Source organism: Condylostylus longicornis, unplaced genomic scaffold (assembly GCF_029603195.1).
Source record: "Condylostylus longicornis isolate FDR11 unplaced genomic scaffold, ASM2960319v2 ptg000004l, whole genome shotgun sequence".
In the NCBI taxonomy this organism is placed as follows: Eukaryota; Metazoa; Arthropoda; class Insecta; order Diptera; family Dolichopodidae; genus Condylostylus; species Condylostylus longicornis.
The window spans coordinates 23,646,686-23,666,179 of NW_026577973.1; positions in this window are offsets into that span (position 1 = coordinate 23,646,686).

Sequence of the window (19,494 nt, forward strand, 5' to 3'; positions counted from 1 at the left end):
CTTTCCTTTTTATCTTTATTGCGAATTGTATTGAAAATCGACATTCACCGAATTGGTGTTAAAAGCAAAGAATTTCCAATATTTTTTAATGCATTATAATAAGTTTTGTGTACTTGTAACATTAAAGCTTGAGATATACATACGTGCCATAATAATATCGAATATAAAAGATTATTTTTAAATAATAAAGAAATAAACTTCTCGCATTATGACAACTGAGAAACAAGAGTTCAAAAATTTTGTTTTTCTTTTGGAGTGAAAAACTTATATGAAGCCGAAATATACAAAAAAATGATTCTAAAGATTGAACAATATAATAAAGTATTAATAATAATAATAAAAAGTAAAAAGTAGAAAAACAAAAGGGATTTGAGGTTATAGGATTACTATTATAAACAATTATTTTATAAATAGGATAACATTGTACTGAAAGTGAGCAGGGTATAAAAAAATTGGGGAGAATTTCAATGAATTTATAAGAACCAAAATGTGTACGAATATTAAATCGAATATTTTTCCAAATGTTTATAAGTACACTGAAAAAAAAACCCATATCTAAGATGGTCATAAACCATTTCGACGGTCATATTTCTGCTTCGTAAATAAAATATTTGATAAGTCGCAATATTTTTGCTCAAAATAGAAATAATTTTTATTTTTATCTAATATAATCATTTCAATAAAGCTTATGGTCAAGTGCGATAAAATTATTTTGATAAAATAATAATTATTTATTAATAATTAAAATTAAGATAATTAATAATTATTTATTAATTATCTGAATATAAATTTTTGAAAATAATAAAAATTCAAATGAAAAAATTACCAAATGAGAAATGATTTATTTATAATGTGCTACAAATATTTCTCAATACTCCGAAAAATATTTTGAATTTCGCTACAAAATATATACAACATTCATGATATTTTTTTTATTCTAACTAGATAATTTATTTTAATAAACGGTTCAGAGGTATCACTAATTTGAAAATATTATAATTCTAAAACTGTTTTAAAGTATATTCAAAATAAAGGGGCAGAAAGTTCATTTATTTTAAATAAGGTATAAAGTGTGGTTGTTCCGATCTCGGATATAGTTTGTATCTGTTCTCTTAAAAAAAAAATATCTAATTCAGGCAAAATTTTTCTCAGTGTATCTAGATACTAGATTATAAAGTTATATAACAAATAAAATATTAAGTTACTATTCCAATATTATTGTTTGTTGTTTAAGTGTTTTTTTCGAATATTTGTGTACAAATATTTTTTAACAATAGCCCGGCAGCAATTTATCTTATTCGTATAGGTGTGTATTTTTCCTTGTTGTTTTACTGGACCTATATAAAAGAATTATGGGCATTTTATTTCTTTGTAAATGTTTTATTTTAAGAAAATATTAAAATAATATTTTTTATTTAATTCATATTTTACAGATATACATACTAGATAAATATGAATGAATAAATTTAACATGTAATTTAGAAGCTAACAATGAAAATTTTTGGGCATTAGCACTGTATAAGAATGTGCACTGTATAAGTGTGTACTCTATGGATTTTCTCTTGATATTGTTTTTGTTAACGAAATTTAGGTGTAATATTATAAATTTATCTATTACTTTATAATGCTGAAAGAGTAAGTACAGCTTAAATATGAAATTCATCAAGAATCAATTCGTCAAGAATCACCAAGTCTTTTCATTTAAATTGCTAAAATTAAAATAAAAGAATAAATTCTTATGTAGAGTGATTTAGTGCTGTAATTTCTAATTCCGCAAATTTAGTTCAACCTTAGTTCACTTTCAGTGCGATCTGAAAAAGATATTATGCTAAGCGTTGAAAAGAAACGAAATAATTTTAGTTGTCGAAACTTTTAAAGCATGACGCAAGATATGCATATTAATTGATCAATAAATTTTTTATTTAATTTGTAAATTAGCTTTTGACGCTTTTTATTTAATTTGTAAATTAGGTAAATGAAGACCCCTTTGATTTTATAATTTTAAAAGCGAGTGCTACAATAAAATCTAAAGTTACCGGATTTATCCTTGTGTACTGCCTTCAATAGAATAATTTTTTTTTATAATGCAATAATTTTTAAATGATGTTTATTTTTATATTGTTTATTTGCTTGCGATTGTTAAATAAATCCGCTATAGATTTTATTCAATTGAATTGAGTATTGTATTTTTGAATAAATGTGTATTGAGTAAAAAAAATAAATTTATAATATATGATTTTTTAATCGATAACTTTTCGATATGTTCTGTAACTATTACGGTGCATTACATGACACCAAAAAAGAAATATGAAGATAAGTAAATTTTTCAAAAATTCGAAAAATTTAGAAATTAAGGAAACAAGCCTGTATTAAAAATTAGAAAAAAAAGGACGGTAAGTTCATTTTTAGTTGTGTTGTCTTAATAATATAAAAGTTCTATATTAGTTTATATATTTGCGTGTAAGTCAAACTTTTTGAATAATTGCAATGTGATGCTGGCTATACGTTCAAAGTTAGAAGTTTTGCCTTTGGACGGTCACAGTATTAAACCGGGCGCAATCAACTGAGAATGTACCCAACTTCAGCCACAATTCATTAAACAGTATATCGTTACTTTTAACTGATAAATAAATTTATTTAGCTGATTTTTGTAAATTTATTTCGATTATTTTTGAAAATAAATTTATGGACTTCCTGCGCATACAAATGAAAAATTTGATTCTGTACTTTTAAGTTTAATTTATAAAATCAAAAGTGCCTCAAATATAAGGTGTCAAAAATTCAAATTTTACAAATTTCAAGAGGCGATAACTTGAGAGGGGGTGGAGATGGAAAAAAATTTTCTTGTAACAAAATGAACTATTTGTTAATGTCTAAAAGCTCCTTAAATTTCAAGCTTCTACAGGCTGGGGTCTAGAAGAAAAACAACATCAAAAATTTGGAAAAAAAGGACTTAAGATAACGGTAAATTTGAACGGCCATTTTGTTTTTCTAAAGTTTAACTATAGTATACCGCGCTAGGGGAAGCAAGCCTCTGTCTTTCTGTGTTTGCAAAATTTGAAAAATACTTATGGTTTCACTGCATTAAATAATTAAAAAATGGCATTTTTAGGGTTTTGGGGGGGTTTAACTTCTAGAGGGGGGGAGATAGGTAAAAATTTTGTTCTACGGAAATAAGTTTCTAGTAAAGATGTACATATTAAATTTCAGCTTTCTATCTTCAAGAATGTAGAAGTTTTGTAAACAAAATAGTGTCCACGGACGGACGGACTGACGGACGGACAGAGTGAAACTAATAAGCACTTTTTTTTAAAAAATTTTTGGAAAAGTGCTAAAAATAATTCAGACGTCTAATAGTATGCAATTTTACAATTATAAATTAGTGCAATGGCTAAATGAGGAAAAAACTATTTTGAAGTAGTTGACAACTAATTTGTAAATGGAATACTGTTTTGTGTTAATTCACGAAGTCCTATTACGTGGAAGTCAAAACTATTCTATAATTTTAAATAGAGAAGATTTGATGTTTAATTTTTATATAAGTGTAATTTTAATCAAGTTTAACAGTTTTTCTTTTACGTAATAGGCCGGATCAGTCTAAATTTTTAATTATTTACATATTTAACTTAGCTAGATCGTAAATTCTTTATAACTTTCAATAAATAATTTTCATTATTTAAATTTTCAGCTCGCTACCCTTAAAAATGGCTCCCTATTAAAAATTCTTAGAGAAATGTGCGTTTTATCAACTATACGTTATAAATTTTATGTATCGTGTATAGAATACCTTTAAAAATTATAATTTGGGAACACAAGACTATTCAAAATTATCTACGCGCATACATACATTTGTTTAAAATTACTAATCAGTAATTCTTAAGTATAATTAAATTTGAAAGAAATATTAAATAAAAAATCATTTTCGAATAATCAAACTTTAATAATAACCAATAAAAATAAATAATTTACGAGATTATAAATCATAATAAAGAATTCCTAAATATTTTCAGTATTATTTATGAAATTAGCTTGAAGGTTATAGTAAAATTTTCCAAAAGTAGTTAAGAGAAAAAACCACTGATTTTTTTTTAACAATAAAACAGGATTAAAAGATTAATATTATTTTTTATTTTTAATAATTCAACATAAAAATGAAAATTATTATTTGAAATTTTTTAAACATCTATATTAACAAGTAAATGAGAAGGTCATATAATGATCATTCAGAGAGCATGTGTGACAGATTTATGATTCTTGGAATAAGTAGAAAATCGATATGAATCTAAAATTTAGTATTAAAATTGAATTTAATTGTCAATCTCCGATACAAATTTATTATGATTGAAAAATTTTAATTTTTAAAATCTGTATTGTTCTTATAGTCGCAGAATACGTTAATTAAATAATGCCTAATCTACGTTATGATAAACTCTAAAATCGTCATTGGCGGTTGTTTATGCTTTTGTGCAAAGTATAACACATGAAAAAACTCATTGGGTCTACAATCAATAACGTTTCCGAGAATTTGATGATTTTTACATTTTAGCTAATGTTTATATTTAGCACGAATGCTTTATTTCCATTTTCAAGTCTCCCCATCCTATGCTGTTGCATTATTAGCATTATATAATATTGGTTTCATAAAAATTTCTTAACTGTTTGCAAATTTTACTTGATACGTGCTCAACTCAATCCTGTTAGCGCCATTTTTAGTAGAAATTTTGACTGACATGAAAATTTATATAAATCGATACAAAATTTCATTAAATCACAATACCATGAAACATCTTTATATTTCAAAAATTTTATATTAATCTCATAGTTGTACTGCAATAATATTTGAAAATTTTAAGCAAGAAAAGGCGAATATAATTAAATTTCCTTTTAAAATCAAATTATTTTGTTCAAAAAAGCATATTGGTAGTTAAATACCAAACAATAGCTATAATTTAATAGTCGAGAGCATCAAAATGTTAATTGGTTTCTGATTTGATACATCATTTTTAATTATACGTCTTGTAAATTTTAATTTTAATTTTTGTTTAAACCATAAAAATAAAATTCAACCCACTGTTGTTTTGCAAAAATGCTCTAAAAATGGGAACATTTATAGTTGTTTTTTTAACACTAAAAAATTTCAATATGAAATTTTATGGGTAGTGTATCATGTCTATCATAAGATGTTTATGTTATTGAGTATAAAGAACGAAAAATTGAATTGACAATTTTCTTGTTTTTTTTTCCTCTGCTCAATCCCTTGAGCTATCGATGCAAATCCCTTTGACAAAGCTTTTCTATCACACTCTGTAATTTGCTAATTGTATTCTTTGCTCCGTAGTTTAAATCCTGTGTTAATTAATTATTAACACAGGATTTAGACTACGATCTAATTTAGTCTAAATCCTCTCTTAATTAATTGTGACACTATCGAGTCGCTACTTAATCACGTAATGAACCTTTCCGTAAACTCTGAATGCTAACCTGTAGTTTTGTATTTTATTGAAAAGTAAAAATGTTGAAAAACCATTTTTATTTACTGCATGAATAAATTTAGTCGAATGTCTTTCCCTTTATATTCATAGTTTTTTTATGGGAGGATTCATTCATACATATGCATGCAATCACCATTTCAGAATAAAGTATATATAAAATTCTTAGCGTTTATATAAAACATAATCAATAAACATGAACGTTTTGAGTTTCAATTCATATGTTAATGAATAATTCCTTTGTTATAGAGTAACATTTCAATACAGAATGATTATATACGGGTTATTTCCAGTGAACATTATGTCTTAATTATTAAACCATCAGAATTAAACTCAGATCATTAAAACTTTTATGAGATTTTTGAAATTTTCATTTTTGCACAATTATCATTTTATGTCAGTGCTAAATTATGTTTTTGAAGATTTATATTTGTATATTCGTATTTAAAAATTATATTGGAACAAGGATTTTTTTTATTTTTAATGAATAATTTATAACTATTTTAGTAGTTGAAAATGTATGCCTTGCAAACTAAAAACATGGCATATCAGAAATTTTGAATCAAATTTTTTGAAAATTTGTAAATATAGGAATTTAAAAAATTTTTTTAAAAAGGTCGGGTTGTTTTAAGATTGTCTTTTAAGTTAAAACTTAAATGGCTGTTCGAACGACTACAAATTGGTTTTGTTTAGTAGGATCTTATGGAATTTAAGTTGCAAAATATGTCATCGACATTTTACGTCAACGAAAACTGGGACGAACAGAATAAAACCTAGAAGCAAAACTTTTTCAATTACATATTAAAACAAAATCTCGCAAATAATTCGCCTAATTAATTTTTAAAATTTCAGTTCAATCGAAACCATTTACATAATAATTGCTAAATTATATACATATACAATTTAGAAAACAGAGTGACTAATCTCTTTTCTGACATTTTATAACCAATATTTACCCACATTATTATTCCAATAAACAAAATTTAATGTGGTAGTTGTTGTATTGAAATTAAAACTATCAGTCCAAGACTGGTGAAACTAAAATTGAACGGCTTTCAAATGAGCAACGAAAATTTCAGCAATTATGAATCTATAACGGTTTTCCCGAAACCTTTATTTTTGCAAGTACAAGATCAGACCATAAACGTGCACCATAGTTTATAAAAAACGACATTCTTTGGGGCATGCAATGGCGCCTTAATGAATGACGAAACAAGTTGAACAGAAATAGTATGAGATTTTCAAATTTGGTAGCTGACATTTTATTCCAATAAGAGAATTAAATCCGTAAAAAAACTGCGTTCGCTACAAGCTCAGCTTAAAATTTTTAACAAAACTTAAATCAAGTAAAAAACAAATGCTTCTTATACAAGCTAAAGTAAATGAACTATTTGTGGTGGTTTGAACAGTAGAGAAACGCTTTCAAAACAAACAACTCTTCCATGATTTTTTTTTTATGATTTTGGAAGAGCACTTATAATTAATTATTTCCTGTATTTTGTGAAACTATGAAGCCTTTTAATTATAGCAAGACGTATGAAATTTTCACATCCAAGTTTTGTTTTTTTTCTCACTTAATCATCGACGTTATGCATAATTACACAATATGTGAAAATTTAAATTTTATGACAAAATTTTTATATGACTCTCCTTGTCAGACATTTTCTTTAATGTTTAGTAATTCTTTATTGCACTATGAGGGTTTACAAAAACAAAAATTTACCTGAAGCTTTTTGAATGAATATTCAATTGAATTGAATGAAGAAGATAATATCGTTTTCGTTTTGTATCATTATTTTATCGGGATTAAAGCACAAATTATAAAAACAGTTTTTATGGCTTGGTAATAAGAAAATATTTTATGAACATCGATCTATAATGTTAACTTAATTTGCATTAATTTTACGTCTTTAACCATTACCATATTAATGATATTGTGAATAATTGAGTGATTTCTACTGGAAAAGGAGAAGGAGTGTTAAGAATAAATTCTTACAAAGGAAGAAAAGAGTAAAAGATTGTTACCATTTACTGATGTTTTTATGCTGCAAATAAGGAAAGTTTCGATATGAGAAGTTTTTCTATTGCTGGTTTTGTTAGTAAAAGTCAATTATAAGTGGAAAATGTGGCAAATGAATTCGAATTTTATGTAAGTAGCGTAATTATTTTAAAAGTATGCAATTTAATTTAAATACAATTTTAAATTAACAAAAAAAAATTCAAATATTTTAAGATTTTATTCACCTTTTTTATTTTGAACTTTGTTTTCCTGATATTTAATATTTGTTGTTCTACAACTTATTTATTTTTAATATTATGTGGCTAGTCAATTTTTACTAAATGGTCCAAAATAACTCTTATAAAAGCAATAAAAGTAACATTTTTCCAAATATTTCGGATACTATTTTTGACTGGAATAAATTTTTTGATGAAAAAACAATTTCAAATGAAATATTAAAAGTAATGGACATTGTCTAGGACCAAATTTAATTATTACCGACCGTATTGTGTATACAATAGAAAGGTTAGGTGATGGCAACACATTTTGCATATCGAGTTTTCGGTGGGAATGCACTTCTACATAGTAGGGAAGTGTAAGTAAACTATTTTTAGCAACCTGTCGGTCCGTCGGTCTGTCGGTCTGTGTGTGCACGCGTGTATCTCAAGTTCGGCTGAACCGATTATGATGAAATTTTATATGTAAGTTTATTTCGACCATGGCACGTATTGATCAACTTTTGGGATATATCAGGCCTCGGGAACTGCACTTTTTAGCGGGCCGGTTTTACATTTTTAAGCATTTCCAAGAAAATATTCAACCGATTAACTTGAAATTTCAAATATAAGCTCAACTCGACCGTCCGCGAAACCTTCTAACTTTTGGAAGAAATCAAGTGTCAGCAACTGGACGTTTACTACGGGCCAAATATACATTTTTGCGTATATAAAGAAAAATAATCAACAGATTTCAATGAAATTTAATATTTAAATTCTTCGTATTAAAAAAATGAACATATAAATTTTTTGGAAAGATCAGGGCTCAAAAACTAATCTGTAGGACGATTTCACATTTTTTACCATATCTACGGAGCGAATTCATGGGATTTCTTGAAATTTTATATTTGAGTTCTGGTTGTTAGCGAAACTAACTGGAGAGAATTTCAGGGAATGCGGGTAGCACAAAACTAAACTATACTAAGAGTCAAATTTACATTTTTCTAAGTATGTTAACTATAAGCTTACTAATGTCCTAAAAATTGGAAATAAGTATTTAACAGATATTTTTATAATATTCTGTAACATTTTCACTTAACTAGACAATACAAATTGCGGTCGGTGATGTGCTGAACACATCAGATTTTTCAGTTGAATATAATAGAAAAAATATTTTTTCATTTCCGCTTTCTTTTCGCGTCTGTTTACAAAACTTCACTATATCATGACTAAGGATTGAAGTTAAAATTCAAATTTTTTAACAATCTATTGTGTCACAATTACGGTGATTTTGAAATTCTGGAAATATAAGAACATTGCGCCTTCTTTCCTCTATCCTAAAGTAATAGCATAGCGACTAGATGCCAGTTTGATATCAGCATGTCAATAAACTAATCAAATCAACAATATTATAAATTTGCTTTTTAATATATCTTGATATCATTTTCGCGAAAAAATTTGAAATCTTAATTGCTTTATTTAGCAAATTCCAAAGATGGTCGAGAGTCTCATTGTGCAATAATTAATTTATTTAAAATCATAAATATTAGTTATATATCTGTAACAGGGAGAAATTTTTACAAAAATAACTTTCTTGGAAAAAATATAATTGTAATAGCCACAATAGCTTCTTGATTCAATTAATTCAATAGTAATTTCTTTCAAGTTTTTATACCCCACCAAGACGTATGAATTGGAAAACAAGACTTTACAAATAATTGAATTGATTTGAGTTTAAATAATTTTGTAACGCTGTATTTTTCTAATTTGGCAATTTCTTTTATTATATTATGACAGAAATATAACAAAAGCAAAATTTTGAGTTAAGGATAACACACTTTCCAGCAAAGGCAGGCGAAACTCTTCATCCCTGAGCTGTTAACGTCTAAGAGAGCAGAGGTCAAGTTGATGGTCCGCCTCCTCACTGGGCATTGGAGAATGTGTTATAACTTATAAAAAGTGGGACAATATAGGAACCGTTTGTGCGGATTTTGCCATGGGGAAGATGAGACGGCTGAGCTTGTTCACTGCTTTTGGGGGGATATGTGATGGCGCTCTCTAATTTATAATTAGTGGTATGTTACAGTAAGTTTTTATGACTGCCGCGACCCGCTCTGAGGATGATCCCTGCCGATCTATAAATTTAATCTAGTCTAACACTTCCTAACAATATATTCAATCCTTCAATATTTTTAATTGATTTAATAAATTTTTTTTTAAATAATTGGATTAAACGCTTTAACAAAACTAAAAATATAAAAATTTTTTGAACTAAATTCATTTTTCAATTTAAAAATGAAATATATTAATCAAAATTATTAATTAAATTAATAAGGTTAACAGAATGTTTTCATTTTTATTATTATTAAACAAAATCAAAATTGAATTGTAAGCCTTTTTCTTACACATTATTTAAATAGATTCCTTTTTTACCATAAATTACAAAACTCTTCAAAATTTATATTTCCCTATATTCTTAGCATTCATGTATACAAAATAATTTCAAAATTCTTCATTCAAGAATTCAAAAATAATTTGATTTTTCAATATTTTAAAAAAAAAATTATTTTTCAATGAATGTGCACATTAAAGTGTTGAAATAATTACGTTTTATTTTATCCTTTAATTGTTTCCACAGGTGTCTTTCATATTTAAAATTATATTGTTGTTTACATATAAATTTTTTTTCTAAAGATGAATTTACAAAATATGAAATCAACTTATCATCTTCATTTTATTATAATAGTTATTAGCCTTGTTATCCTGAAGAAGCCATGAATAGATGAAAATTTCTATCAAAATTATAATCAAATGAATATAATAAAAAAAATCTGATGTGGTCAGCAAATAACCGACCGCAATGTGTATTGTCTAGTTAAGTGAAAATGTTACAGAATATTATAAATATGTCTGTTAAAAACTTCTTTCCAATTTTTAGGACATTAGTAAGGTTATAGTTAACATACTTAGAAAAATGTAAATTTGGTTCTTAGTAGAATTTTACTTTATGCTACCCGAATTCCTTGAAATGCTCCCCAGTTAGTTTCGGTAACAACCAGAACTCAAATATCAAATTTCAAGAAATTCCATCAATTCGTTCCATAGATATGGTAAAAATGTAAAATCGGCCCGCAAATCTGTTTTCAAGCCCTGATCTTTCCAAAACATTTATATGTTATTTGTTTTAGTACAAAGAATTTAAATATTAAATTTCAATAAAATCGGTTGATTATGTCTTTTTATATACGTCTAGTTGCTGGCACCTGATTCCTCCCAAAAGTTAGGCGGTTTCGCGGACGGTCGAGCTGAAATTATATATGAAATTTCAAGCAAATCGGTTGAATAGTTTCTTTAAAATGGTCTAAAATGTAAAACAGGCCTACTAAAAAGTGCAGTTCCCGAGGCCTGATATATCCCAAAAGTTGATCAATCCGTACCATGGTCGAAATAAACTTACATATAAAATTTCATCAAAATCGGATCAGCAGAATTTGAGATACACGTGCACACACAGACCTACAGACCGACGGACCGACAGGTTGCTAAAAATAGTTTACTTACACTTCTCTACTATAGAGAAGTGCATTCCCACCGAAAACTCGATATGCAAAATTTGTTGCCATCACATAACCTATCTATTGTGTACACAATACGGTCAATACGGTAAAAAGAGAAAAAAAGAAACAAAAAAGAAAAATTGTTTTGATCAAATCAATGAATAATGATAATTTTTTAGAAAATTCCTGCAACTCCTTCAAAAATTCCAATGTCTTTTACATATATGTACGTAAATAAAATATATGAAGGACAAATACCTGCGTACAAAGTATAAAGTAAAAAAAAAATGTGATGAATTCAAAACACTAAACCAATTGTTAAAAACGACCCCATAATAAACTATTGTGAATCATTGCACAACATAGAAAGATGAGATCAATTTATCATAGTGTTACCTTTGTGAATCTACTCAATATTTTTTTTTTACTTTCATATTCACTTAATAGATAAAATTGATTTAATCGATTGATTTATTGAAATCTCATGTTTACCGCTAAACAATAAGATGCGTGGTAAATTTGACAATTAAAATTATAGTTATTGTATACATACACACGTACATATTTTATATGCCGTCATTTCATAAATGCTTAAAGAAAAATTATGTTTTCTTTACAGTTTTTAGTGTCGGAATTTTGTTGATTTTATTGTAAAATTAAATTAATTTTTTTCCCTTCAATAATTTAATGTTTAAATTTTTAAAAAAATATTATGATAAATTTTGATAAATTTATTCGTATTATTATGAAAATAATTTATAACAAGTTTTTTATTTATAAACAAAAATATTGCAGAAGTGGTCGAATTTTTGACAAATTTTAAAAGTGAAAAATTTCAATTTGAATGAGCATTTCATTTTCTATTGCACGTATATTCTCTAGATTTAGCAATTTTCTAATTATAACTCCAAAATACTTCATTTGATTATAAAATAAACAAAAATCATGTTTATGTGCCTAAAACAAGTCATTTTCCCCATACTGTTTTCTTCTTTGACAAGATATATGAAGAGTTTTGAATAAAACTAGCATTTTGAAAATGGTTTCACAAATAAGCTCAAGAAGCTCATACTATTGTCTCTATAATTGGTTTTAAATTAAATTGGTTTCTTGCACTAAAAAATTGTAATTTAAACGCTTATAACTCGAAAAGGAGAAAAAAAATTAATAAACTGCTCGATATTCTGAAATCTTACTATACTTAAGCCATCATTTTCTTACAAACATAAGAAAAACCCAATTTAATCTAAGAAGGTAGGTCAAAAGGGTGTTATTACACATTTGACATAAATTTTGAATTTCGTTCAAAATAATGTGGATTTCTTGCTTTTGCATACTCTTAGAAGTGTTATTGAAAAGTATTGCTTTTAAATACCAGAAACATTCAATATTGTATGACTATAAAAATAAATTTTAAAATTTAAGTTTACTGCTGAACTTTGAAAAAGATGCAGTATTTCTTGAAAAAGAATGATTTTCATGATATTTTGTGATTTTCGAATTTTAATAATTTTAGTAATTTCATCAAGTTCATATTTATATAAATAATTTTGCCACCACTGTACTTTACACTTGCTTTTACTTAAAAAATAATAAAAATAATTTTTTTTTTTTTAAATAAACACATTTAAATCACTCACTCATTCATTTTTATTTTTAAAAAATCACTTGATTTATCGTAATATTTTCATTCACACACATATTATTACTTTTGTAGTTTATAATAAATTTATTTTCATTTTCAATATTTTCCATATTACAATTAAATTTTTATAGATAAAGAGAGAGAAAGAAAAAAAAAGAATTGAATCATGCTGATTTTGTAAAAATTTATTTGAAGTGTCGATAAATTGGCAGGTATTTGTCAATTATTAAAACACTTATTGTAAACGCAAACGAATCTATGAACTTACACACACCTTTATTATGTATTGAATATATGCGCATTTGAATGTGCATTTATATAAACATAATTATGTATGTATGTGATGTATACGTACCTATACAATTATGAATATGTATAAAAATTGAACGCGTGGTTACAATATACACAGCTAACAGCGGGCAACTAGAAACGAAAAATTTAACTGAAATAAACCGCCAACTAGCTACATAATATAAATAATCTAAAATTATAGAATATTATGGTGTAGCTTTTATTTCAATATTCAAATATTTTATTATATACTCGTATAATGTTCAAATAGGTTTCATATTATGAAAGGTGTTCACTTCTTTTACAACAATTAACAAAGAAATTGAAAATTAATTTAAGAAATGACGGAGAAAAAAAAATACCAAAAAGAAATCATTCGCCGCCAATATATTGTATCCATATATACAAATCGACATACATACATTTTCAAACTGCAATATATGCTTTTATTTTCAATTAGAAAACCTATTGAAACGTTTCATCATGATTAATATAATTTTATTTATCCGGATTCAAAAGATTTTTCATATATCGAAACATTTATTTTATTCTTTGGGTCACAATTATAAGCGCTGACACTTTATTAAATTAATCAAATTAATTTAATTATTGTTAAAATATTTATGATTTTTCAATAGGAAATTGAAAGATTTGTTATAAAAAATGCGTGTTACAAAGTCATGTTAATGTCCTTTTTTCTGGTTTTATCAAAAATGTTTAAAATTTTGTACTTCAATATTATTATTCAATTTTTATTATTGAGACTAGCATATTATAATTAGATTTATTGTTAAGGTGTAGTATACTTTTATACATTTGTAAATTAGAATTAATCAAATAAAATATAGTGTTTTAGAAAAGATAAGAAATACGAAATAATTGTGAGTAATATGCATAAATGTAGTACTTCAATGATTCAAGAAGAAGGAGTATTAAAAACAATGTACCAGAAGAAGTAACAGGAGCAGGGATTGACTATTTAAATACATAGGAACAATGTAATGCAATAATTTCTAAATTTGTATAAAAATTGTAAGGGATGTTGGACATTATTTATACGATGGAATTTGAAGAATGTTTTCAACTCTTGTTATGATACAATTTATTTGAATATTAAACGTTCAAATTTTAAAAAAATCGCTAAAAGAAACAAAATTATTTAAAAATTTGGAAAAAGACTATTGAAATTATTCAAAAATTTGAAAAATCTTTATGACACGGCGGTGTTTTTTCAAATTTATCAATATATTTTTTTGATATATTCTATTTGCTGTACTTATAACCTTGTCAATTTCCTGATCTTCTTCAGCTGATAGTCAAACTGCGTTAAATAACATAAGAAAAAAGCAAAAAACCAAAAATTCATTTGGAAAGTATTTTGTAGTATTCCACTAAAATGGTTTTTAATTAAAAAATTTCTTCTATATCATTTTTAGAATTCAATTAAAATTCTGTGAAAAAAATGTGCTTATTATAGAGTTTTAATCTGTTCAACCATCTGTTTATGTGCGCCTGTCCGCCAATATTCAAAATTTCTACACGATTTAAGATTAAAGAAATTTCAAATTTTATACACAAATGAATTTATTATGAAATTTATTTCTATAAACAGAAAAATTTTTATCTATTCTTACCTATTTATAAAGGTTTCTGTCGAAACCACAAACATTTTTTAAACTCCGCAAACGCAATTTTTTGTTTATTCTACTACTATAATAATGGCAAAATCTTATTTTAAATTAACTGTTATGTTAGACTCTTTTTTTTTCTAAATTTTTAATATCGTATTTTTTCATAGACTGCAGGAGACCTAATATTTTTTTTTACTTTCTTTACCTTCCCGGTGCTATTGCCCGTGTAGCTAAAAATTGCCAAAATTCCATTTTTGAGAGGTCACTTCTCGCGAAAACGGTAAGTTATTTCTTATATTATGTGATAAAGATGTCCTTAATCCAAATTAACCGAACAATTTCAGTGATTTGTTTCTTTTTTTATTTCGTTCTCATCCCAAAAGTATGCAATAATATATGGTACATTAATATGATACTAATAAAACTATGTAAATGTGTGGAACTTTTTCAAAAAAAAAAAAATTTTAACGTTTGGAAATGTGCTTCATTATAAACCATTGGTGTTATACGAATTTTAAAGCAAACTAAAATAGACGGCATTATGAAATTTGTTTTACATTCAGAGCATTTCATAAAAATATTGCGCGTTACTTTATGAAAACTTAGACTTCAACAAATAAAAATTTGAAATTTTAGTTTAGTTGCCTAATTTGAATGCTTTTTTTTTGGGTAATGTGCCGCAAGTAATATTAATTTTTCTTAACTAAAAAAAATAATCAATTTGGCAAATCAGCTATATTATGGTTGCTTTAAAAATCATTTAAATATTTCTGATGTTTGAATCTCAACTCCAAATATTATAATTAGTAAATGCTGAATGAATTAAAAGACGCAACGATACTTTTCATTACAAGATCTCTTGAGCTATCACTATCACTATATACATAATTGATTTACACTTAACTGAAGAACAGCTTACCTATAGATAATCGTACTAGAAACTGTTTTGATATTATTTTCAATCTAAAATTAGCATTTCTGAAGTATTTTACTTTATGATATTCCAAACTTGATTAATCGATGCTATTTCCTATTTGTTTTAAAAAGTAGAAAAAAAATTTTTACGCTTTTATTCAGGAAATTAAACAAAATGATTTAAAATGCACAATAAACAAATGAAGTTTTTCTGAAATTCCTTAAAAAAAAAAACGAAAAAGCGGTTAAAAATTTAAATAAAAAAAAAGGTAATTTTAATTTTTTTTTAAATTTCGAACAAAATGAAAAAATTTGGAACGCAAACTACGATTTATGAAATTTTTGTATTGAGTTCCTATTTTTTTTCTGTTCATAAATTTTATCCAAAAGTGTTGTTTATAAAAACAGAAAAAACAAAAAATAATTGGTTTTTTTCGTCGCTTTTTCAAAATTTTAAGCTAAAATTGACTGTCATATTTGAAATATTACCATGTTTCAATTTATTCAACATAATTTATATACAACATATCATATATAGACCCTTCCTCAACAACACCTTTTTGTTATATTAACCTTTCATTTACTTACATTTCATTTTTATTTATAATATTTTTGCAGCACTAAAACAAAGCAATGATTGAACGGATAAAGGAAATTTTTCTTCCTTGTCATTCCAAATTCTTCATTAAATTTAAATAATTTTGCAAATTTATATTAAAATTAAGCAAAAACATATTATTAAATTAATTTAAAATTCAAATATAACATTAAAACTTCCTAAGAAATTTTATTTGCAAATTTTAGCTCCAATTATAAATTTTGCTTAAACTTCTATCTAGTCGGATAACATAATAAGAAAATTGCTTACATGCTTCGTGGTGCTCAGACCCATTATTGTTACAGTCATACTTCATGTTATGTATGTCGATTTTTCTATATTGAATTTAAGAATTGTAGTAATTGTAATTTTGTAGTAAGCGTAGTGAGCGAAACCTTTTGGAAGTTCCTAAGCGTTACCAATAAATTGAATAACACAACCCTGTTGCTTCTTAACAATTTTAGCTAAAATTTAATTTATGATTGTAATTTCATTTAAAAATAATTAAATTCGAAACTTTCGTTCGAACTATTTGACAGCTGATTTATTCTGATTATGTGCATACATATATATGGTAGATTAAATATTACTCTTTAAAATATTAAGCATTCTTCCTACAAGTGCAATATGCATTAAATAAAAAAGTGATCTGACCAAAAATTTTAAAAATTAATTCGCTTATAGTAAATTTTTTCATTTAAAAGTTTGATTGGTATAAGTATATCAACACCGCTTTGCGACGTAGCGTCGAAAAAACATTGGCGAATAAATGTGACGTCACGCATTGAACATTATCAATTACATTTTACCCACACTTGCAAAACAAAAAATTATTTCTAATTGCGACGTCTTTCTTTAGCCGAATTTTTGGGTATCTCAATCAATTATAGACGTGAAGCAAAGTGTTGGTAAATTCAATCTCGTCAAAAAATTGTACTAAAAATTTTTCAAAAATTAAAAGATAAAATTAAAATTTCATAGTAAAAAATTGTAGTTCAAAGATCTCATTTTAAAAAAAAAATTCTTTTAATAATAAGCAACTATTTGTAAAAGGTTATTAAATCACGGTTTAAAAGGTAATAAAAAAAAATATAAAAATTCTTTTTCACATTATTAGCAATTCCTATAAAAAAAAAATATCTAAATTAACAGTGAGATTTAAATTCGGTTGTACTACAATACACCCGCATCCTATCGTTTTATGTAAGTACATACAGGAAAACCTATACATGCATTCTAAAAACATAGGTTAGAGTTGGTTCAAGGGAGATAATCTGCATAAATGCACTTTGTATAATTGAATAGTTCATTAGATTAAAAATTGAAGTAGTGGTGCTTGGTAATTTTTATTTATTTTTTTCTTTCTTACTAGAATATTATTGTGTTATGGGTTATTTATACAAAAATTACTTGACATTTTCTTGTACAGAGTTTTTGTTGGAACTGATGTTTTTTTTTGTTGCTCTGTTCACGATTTTAATAAAGTGATCATTTATTGATATGTTTATTAAACAAAGATAAAAGAAAAAACTCTAAAAATAAGTAAAATAAAATAAAATTTGTTAACATGAAAACCCGTTTACCATATTAAACCAATAAATACCATTCAAATTGGCAATCTAAACAAAAATGTGTCTGTTAAAAGTTTTGCTTTTACTTAGATTTTTATTTGTACTTTTTAGTGCATTAAATAAATGAAATGTGGATATTAGTTCCATTCCATCTACCCACTTATTCGTTTGTGTTTTCGCTTTTAAGTGAAACTTCTACACTTTTTTAACTAAATGATTTCTTTCTGAAAATTTTTATTTCCAATCATTCCCTTTCATCTTGTACCCCAAAAGGTGGCCTAAGAACGTTATTTTTCTAAAAGTTCAAATGAAATGCCGAAAATGGAAATTTTATTAATTTCCTGAAATAAGTCTTCAAAATATGTAAGTTTTATTATACATATATGAGCACTGCTTTTTTTCGTAAAAGTTTTATGCTGTTATGTCTTAATAGTAATGCAAGAATGCGTATAGTTCTGGAAATAATTCCATTACTATTTCCTTCTAACTCGGACTGAAACTGGAAACTTTATTTTTTGACATTGATTGAAATGTGCTATTTTGAATTTTTTTTGGTATAAATCTTGTTTGAACATTTTCTTTTCTAAAGAACATACCAAAAAAAATATGTTCTACTAAAAAATTTTATATAAAAAATTTGCATTAAAAAAATTAGATAAATATGTTACATTCATATATGAGGGACTAAAATAGAAGCAATTGATACGCGAGCTGGAACTGGAATGTTTTTTAATAATTTTGGAATGAAACTTTGAATATGATTTTAATGCGGTCAATAAAAATCGTTTCGATTTTTAACGCAAGTTGAATCGCAATATCACTGACACCACGAATCAACGAAGAAGGGGGAGGAGTTTTTGATGCCCCTTCTATAGAAGTGTGCAGGCCTCATAGAAAAGAGAGAGAGAGAGTCTCTGGATAGCTTCATCTTGAATGCAGGGAAGCTCCAAAGAACTAATTTCTCCAAATTTATTAAGGAGATAGATCTTGCATGTTTGATACATAGTCGGAGGAAAACACAATAGATCGTACTAATCATCAAAGTGCGACGTAGCTCTAATTCCCCAAACCAATATAATTTATCTTTTATAGTGCAATGTATGAATTGATAAGTTATAGTATTCAATTTGTAGCAATGCAATCAAAACTAATCAGTCCTTTCAGTAGTTAATAATAAAGGATATCATAAGTTTATATATATCAGTAGTTAATAATAACTATCATAAATTTAAAGTCGTCAACGAAAAACCCAGCATTATAGTTTTTTATATATTATATTTGGGTGTTTTTTTTTTACAAAATATAATTTTCAAAAATATCTTCAAGTTTCTAAAATTTACTACAATTAATTTCTAAAATTTACTACAATTTAATGAATTAATTTTTATGTAAGAATCGATGAGCAACAGACATTATTGAGTGTATCAGAAATGGAATAACAGGATCAGAATAGTTTTTAGTTAATATTGTATAATTCGAATATATGTCGGTAAAAGAAGTTGAATTATCGAAAAAAAAGAAATTTCTTCCATTTATAAAGAATTAAAGAAATGAACTTTAACTTTAGTTTGGAATGTTGTTTT